This window comes from Clarias gariepinus, chromosome 5, assembly GCF_024256425.1.
Source record: "Clarias gariepinus isolate MV-2021 ecotype Netherlands chromosome 5, CGAR_prim_01v2, whole genome shotgun sequence".
In the NCBI taxonomy this organism is placed as follows: Eukaryota; Metazoa; Chordata; class Actinopteri; order Siluriformes; family Clariidae; genus Clarias; species Clarias gariepinus.
Genome location: NC_071104.1, coordinates 11,462,256 through 11,469,428, shown reverse-complemented (window position 1 = coordinate 11,469,428; position 7,173 = coordinate 11,462,256). Strand labels below are relative to the sequence as shown.

Genomic DNA, 7,173 nt, shown 5'->3' with positions numbered 1-7,173 from the left:
TATACTGTACATGATCACAATCATACATTTCACAACAGGAAGTCAGTTTATTAGATGGTATTCTCAGCAACATGATAACTTTATGCTAACACCATAGCTTAATTCAATCATTTTAACCACTTTCTTGATATGTTCATATTTGTACAAGCAAGGAATAAAAATGTACGTCTAAGTAAGCACTGTTGCACATTTAAGTAAGTAATTTGTGCTGCTTCTCATGTAAATGATGACTGCAACATGTTGCATTTGTCTTTAAAACTCCACCTATTTCCTACTGTAAGTGACAAGTCTGAGATGACTGCAGTCCTTCATAAACAGTTCTGCTCCGATGAGGTTAGTTTGTTTCTTGGCTCATTTTTACCAGAAAAAAGAAAGTGTTTATTAACTGAACCAACAAAATTATGTTTTTTTTTTCTGAAACAAACCTAAAGTCAAAATGTGATTTTTTTTTTTTTTTACCAAGGTGAATGTGAAACTCTGAGGATTTGGAATAGAGAACGACATCAGCAAATTAAAATGGCTTTTAAGTTTTCAGAGGAGGATTTGTCCTGTCCTGTGTGCTGTGAAATCTTCAAGGATCCTGTTCTTCTGCTCTGCAGTCACAGTGTGTGTAAAGAGTGTTTGCAACTGTTCTGGGAGGCCAAAGCATCCAGAGAATGTCCTGTTTGTAGAGGAAAGTCATCTCTAGAAACACCTCCCACAAACCTGGTGTTAAAGAACCTGTGTGAGACCTTTTTAGACGAGAGAAGTCAGAGATCTTCATCAGTGTGTGAAACAGTCTGCAGTCTGCACAGTGAGAAACTCAGACTCTTCTGTCTTGACGATCAACAGCCTGTGTGTTTAGTGTGTCAGACTTCAAGAAAACACACAGACCACAAATTCCGCCCCATTGACGAGGCAGTAACAGACTGTAAGGTAAATATTATATACATGTAAGATAATGTTTTATATGACAAAGGATTGAGAAGGACATTTTCTTTGCCAAAAATTACATTTTAGTTAAATTTGATTAGTTTAGTTATATGATAACTACCAATCCTGTGAGACTGACATTTTAGTATATGCAGATTTTCATCATCTGAAGCATCAACCTGTATAACTATTACTTTTACATTGTTTTTGAAACACAGTGTCTTCGTGTTGATTTGTTTTAGGAGGATCTCAAAACTGCACTGACGCCCCTACAGGAGAAACTAAAGGTCTTTAAAGACTGTAAACTGAACTGGAGTCTAACAGCAGAACATATAAAGGTTAGAATCAATAACATGATTTTAATTTTATAAATATATTTTTTTTAATCAATGTATAATCAGTTATATTTAATTTAATTTTTCTCTTCACTGCAGATTCAGGCCCAACACACAGAGCAGCAGATCCAGGAGGAGTTTGAGAAGCTTCACCAGTTTCTACAAGATGAAGAGGCAGCCAGGATCGCTGCACTGAGAGAGGAAGAGGAGCAGAAGAGTCAGATGATGAAGGAGAAGATTGAGAAGCTGAGCAGAGACATATCATCTCTTTCAGACACAATCAGAGCCGTAGAAGAGGAGATGAGAGCTGAAGACGTCTCGTTTTTACAAGTGAGGATCATTTAGTCAGTATTTATACTGTGAGAGAGTAAAACTTCCATCATCAGATTTAAGTGGTGTAAAAATGTAAATCATATCCACTAATGTTTGCTTTGTTGTTTTACAGAACTACAAGTCCACAGTGAAAAGGTGAGTGATGTGGTTCCTGTCTCTCTCGTTCTCTGTGTGAATCCAAACCCACAGCAACACTGACTCCTGAATGTTTTTGCAGAGCCCAGTGTACACTGCAGCATCCAGAGGAGCTTTCAGGAGCACTGATCCATGTGGCAAAACATCTGGCCAACCTGAGGTTCAGAGTCTGGGAGAAGATGCAGCACACTGTTCAATACAGTAAGATTTCTTTTTGTCAATATGACTGTTCAATGTTTAAAGTGCATTAGTTATAATTCTTAAAAAAAATGTTACATTTATTTTATTTTATTTATAGTTTAATTCTTTGGTTTATGCAAATATTAGCTAGTTTCCTGCTAGCTAAGTTAGCTTAGCGCTATTGAAACAAAGTGTAGATTTTTCCTGCTGTTGTTATTAACAATAACATGTTTGTTAATAACAATGGAGTTTTATTTTTGTGATGTGTTAAATATCAGATTTCTATTATTATTATTATTATTATTATTATTATTATTATTATTATTATATTATTTATTTTTTTACATAATAAGGTGCTCACCTTCCATTTTGATTAAATGTAATGTAAGGGTACTTTAATTATGAAAGGCTTTGATTGGTGTAGCTTGTGCCATGCTAATGTAATGTTTGTTAGCCTAGCCCTAATAATGTCTGTACAGTATGTGTGTGTGTGTGTGTGTGTGTGTGTGTGTGTGTGTGTGTGTGTGTGTGTGCGCGCGCATGCGTGTGCATGCCTGCTGTACTAAATGCTCAGGAAAACACTTTTTTTTTTTCAGTTTTTCCTGCCTTTGTTAAAAACACTATGTGGTATCGGCTATAGTTCCAGTTGTGAAAATATTACAATGCCCCTAAGGACAATAAACAGGAATTCAGAACAAAACAGAACAGAATTTCATTTGAATCTATTGCACTGCAAAGCGTCTATGTGAGTCACGTGACAAAAGAACAAACGACTCAGGCTAGAAGATGCAATGAGAAGAATCACTGAGTCTTCTTCACAATGAAAAGTGCACACAGCATGTTGATAGGTTGTATATGTTTATTAATTCATCTTTTTTGAGTTATTTCTAGGCTTTCGGCAAAGGTTAGCTATATCCATGAACACAATGATGAACCAAAGAGAACAAAAGAGTCCATGGCTGCAAGGTGCCCTTTAGGGGTAACTGGATAATCACTGGATTTCTGGGAATTTATCTGTAGTCAGTGGTGCATTTAGTGCAATTAGGTCTGTAAAAGTTTGGCGGAATTGGAATGACTCATAACATAATGTTTACGTTAGCCTAGCGCTATTAAAACAAACTGTGTGTGTGTGTGTGTGTGTGTGTGTGTGTGTGTGTGTGTGTGTGTGTGTGTGTGTGTGTTTTCAGTACCTGTAACTCTGGACCCCAACACTGCTCATCCTGATTTTATTGTATCTGATGATCTGACTAGTGTGAGACTCCAAGGTAAACAGAAACTTCCTGATAATCCAGAGAGATTTGATAAATGTGTGTGTATCCTGGGCTCTGAAGGCTTCAACTCAGGGACACACGGCTGGGATGTTGAAGTTGGAGACTGTACACTGTGGTTTGTGGGTGTGATGACAGAATCTGCTCAGAGGAAGGGGGGTGTATTCTCCAGAAGTGGAATCTGGTGTGTGTGGTATTTTGATGGTAAATATAGAGCACGTTCTACACCACACACAGTCACTCTCCTCTCAGTGGCCCAGAAACTCCAGAGGATCAGAGTGCAACTGGACTGGGACAGAGGAAAACTGACATTCTCCGACCCTCTCACTAACACACACATACACACTTTTACACACACATTTACCAACAAATTACTGCCATTACTAAATGTTGTTGGTCAAGAATCCCCTGTAAAGCTCCTCCCACTTCAGTGATCTGTAAGAGTTCAGTTAAAGTTTATTAATGAAATACAGCACATTAAAAGATTTATATTCTTTATGAAAGTTTGTTTTTAAATAAACACTGAATAGTTAATTGTGACAAGGGTTTCAAGTTGTTAATATAAATTAACTGAATTTTTTTGGGGGAAATTATGACATAACTTGAAATAAAGAAATATAAAATAAAAATAATGCAAGTTAAAAAAATTACACAGCACACAGTGTCTTTCAAAAACAACAACAAAAAAAACACAGGATGAAATAAAAATCAACAAAAAAGTTTGTTTTGATGTTCAATTTTAATGTCTGAAATATATTATTTAATGTTGATGTTTTTAAAATCTTTTTACTAAATTTAACAGTTGAAAGAAAGTCTAACAATTGTTCATACTATAACATCCTAGCTAGAAAGGCCATGTTATCAGCAAAGGGACACAAATTTAATCATGCATTTATGTAATGTGAAATCATCCAGTAACAGTACAGTTCTGCTTTGAGCACAGTATTTTATCAATTAGAACAAACATGCTTAACTGTACAAAAACCTTTAGAATAAAAAAGAGGCTAAAAATTTGATCTGTTTACTAAAGATAGTCTCGGTCCTGGAGGTTTAAACCAATTGAAACATAATGGGTGTGGCTAGTGTTTAATGATTGTGGTATGTGCAATATGAAACAAAGCCTCATTTTCCAACTGTCTATGGGTTACATCCTTCTTTTATAACTTTATTATAATTTATATAATCTTTGCTTGCTCTCTCTACAGATATACTTATTGTCAGAATTAGATGGATGCAGGCAGGGCACAATCGCAGATGTTCAGACTTTTAACAAAGAAAAACAAACATACAGTAAGAACCAAAAATAATCCAGGCTATGATACAAAACTAGCTTAAACACAGGATGGCACAAAAAATAATCACAGCATAACTACAAAAGATGCAAGTCACTGACTTTAACTAAACTATAAAACTTAAATAATGGTACTAATCAGGGTAATAAACTAGGTACAGGTAAAAACAATTACCCTGAAAAAGTGCAAGATGGGAAATAATGTCTGAACACAATGATGAACCAAAGAGAACAAAAGAGTCCATGGCTGCAAGGTGCCCTTTAGGGGTAACTGGATAATCACTGGATTTCTGGGAATTTATCTGTAGTCAGTGGTGCATTTAATGCGATTAGGTCTGTAAAAGTTTGGCGGAATTGGAATGACTCATCTACATGACTGCAAAGCACCACTCGCATGAAAGGAAGTCTTTCACACATGTTCACAAAGCAGCACTTTCACAACCTAGAGTAAAGTGTCTATACAATTATTGTCATAAGGTCCATTCAAACAAAAACAAGAATTGTAGACAGGTAGTAAATTTTTGTCATAAGTCATAGACCTAATAGGTCATAACTTAGTAGTAACCCACAAAGTCATCTGTTTAACTTAAAACAACTCTGAAATCATGGTGCCATTATTTTTTAACAAAGTGAAATAAAGCTCGGGTGGAGGGATTTAAGCATTTTAATTTTTAAATGTTTTTATTTTGAAAAATGCATGGACATTTTTTTTGCATGGACATCATTTTGATTATGCCAAGAGTTTTGATTAGATTTTTGTTTTATACTGTACATGTCATGATTCTGGTACAAAGGATGTCGGACACAAACGCAGGTAAAATAACCAAGAGTATTTTATTTAATCTTCTACTAGAAACCAAAAGTCTTTTTAAACAAAACCCAGAATGTCTTTGTCCTTCTTGGAAACAAGGATGTGGGTTTTCGACCCGCGACTTCATTGTCGGTTCACTCCTGAGAAACATGTAAAGGACTCTTGGTATTTAAGGTTTAACTCAGACAGATTTCTTACACACAGAACGGTGGACGGACAGGGAGCTACGGGGTCGACTGGCTTAAATAGGGGAGCACATAAGGGAGACACAGGTGACACTAATTTAGTAATAATAACGAAACACATACACACACAGACACACCAGGGGGAGACAAAGCAGCGGCTCAGTAGTCCAGAGAGCCCGATCTTCCTCCCTGCGGCCGCGGTGGCCCAGGTGTTACAATACAAGGCTTTTAAAATTGGTTGTTGTTGCAAAGCAGCTCTACAGAATCAAAAGAAAATTATGTAAATGTGTTATGAAATGTAAGAATATATGTATTAATCAAAATGATCAGATTGTCCCTGATGAACAAGCCATGCGCGATGGTGGCAAGAAAAAAGGATGGGGGAACCAGCATCAACATGGAATCTACAGTATCTTCATTTGGGTGTAATAATGGAAAACAAGAATTGTTTCGCAGTCACACTGAGTGTTAGGCAGCTGAAAATTGAATATAATTTTAATATAATATGAAGTCCAATTCGTTATTGGAGGCTTAGGACGACTGTCGGAAACCGTTCCCAGTCACCACACGCATCCCGAGCAGACCACATGGGGCCTCCATGTGACACCCAGAAGTGGGGCACCAGGATGAGTCACATACAGTAGGTCCAGAGGGCAGAGGGGGTCTGGATCACTGGCAGCTCAGGAGAGGCATGTGTAGACAGAGAGACAGAGGGAGAGCGAAGAAAAGGGTGATAACAGTTAGGAATGGTCACAGTCACATAATGTATAAAGTACATGCATATTTAGTGCAATAAGAGCGGGGAAGACAGCTTCTAAACATACTTTACCAGTTCACCGTAATACTCTAGATCAATGAGTCTCTCAGATCTGCTCCTTTTCCCATACCACATTGTAAAAACTCCAACTAGATAAATGTTGTATGAATTACTATTGGTGGCCCGACTTCTTGCAGTGGAATTTGTTAAGACAAGAAGTAACATTGTGTTCTTGAAAACTTTATAGACACAAAATGAATAAACTAAAAAAAATCTAGTTGAGAAAGCAATTTATCTTTCCTAAGGTGCAATTAGGTGATTTTATATTTTATAAACCTAAAAGTATTTATCAGTGGCGCTTTAGTACTCTGCAAGTTATGGGATATAAAAAATGTATATATTGACTATTTAAATATAGCTATATTGTTGTATTTTAAATGCACTGACACCTATGAAACCATATAAATGATTATTTGTGAACTTGGAGGGACATGCTTCCTGTAGATTTACATGTTGAGAAACAAACTCTTGTTGCTATGGACTCTTTTTTTGTCTGACACATTGGAAAAAAAAAGTCTTCAAAAGTCAAATCATTGCTAGTTTTTAAAAATGGTTATTATCAGGGCCGGAGTGGGACTCATTTTCAGCCCTGGAGTTTCATGCCTCAGACCGGCCCACTTTAGATCACAACCTATTATTATTAAAATCATGTAATTTTAAGCTTACATGTTAAGTCTACAATAGTGCAAATTGTTCTATTGTTGAATGACTTTAATCATATTCCCTTTCAATGTAAATACATGGGTCACGACTTTTGTTTGGGCATAGTAAGTGGTTATACTGGAACTAATGCTTGCTTGTTCACACATCCTGTTACAGCAGCTCACCTCTTTCTTCCATACTGACAGAAGCAACCCTCTCATCACGACTGGCTCCTGGCTCTGATTCTGACACCAAATCATATTA

General features: G+C 36.5%; 1 pseudogene; it reads left to right on the top strand.

The window, feature by feature from the left end:
• Nucleotides 1-469: 469 nt before the first annotated feature.
• LOC128524010 (E3 ubiquitin-protein ligase TRIM35-like) lies at nucleotides 470-3,678 on the top strand (annotated as a pseudogene).
• The last annotated feature ends 3,495 nt before the right edge of the window (nucleotides 3,679-7,173 follow it).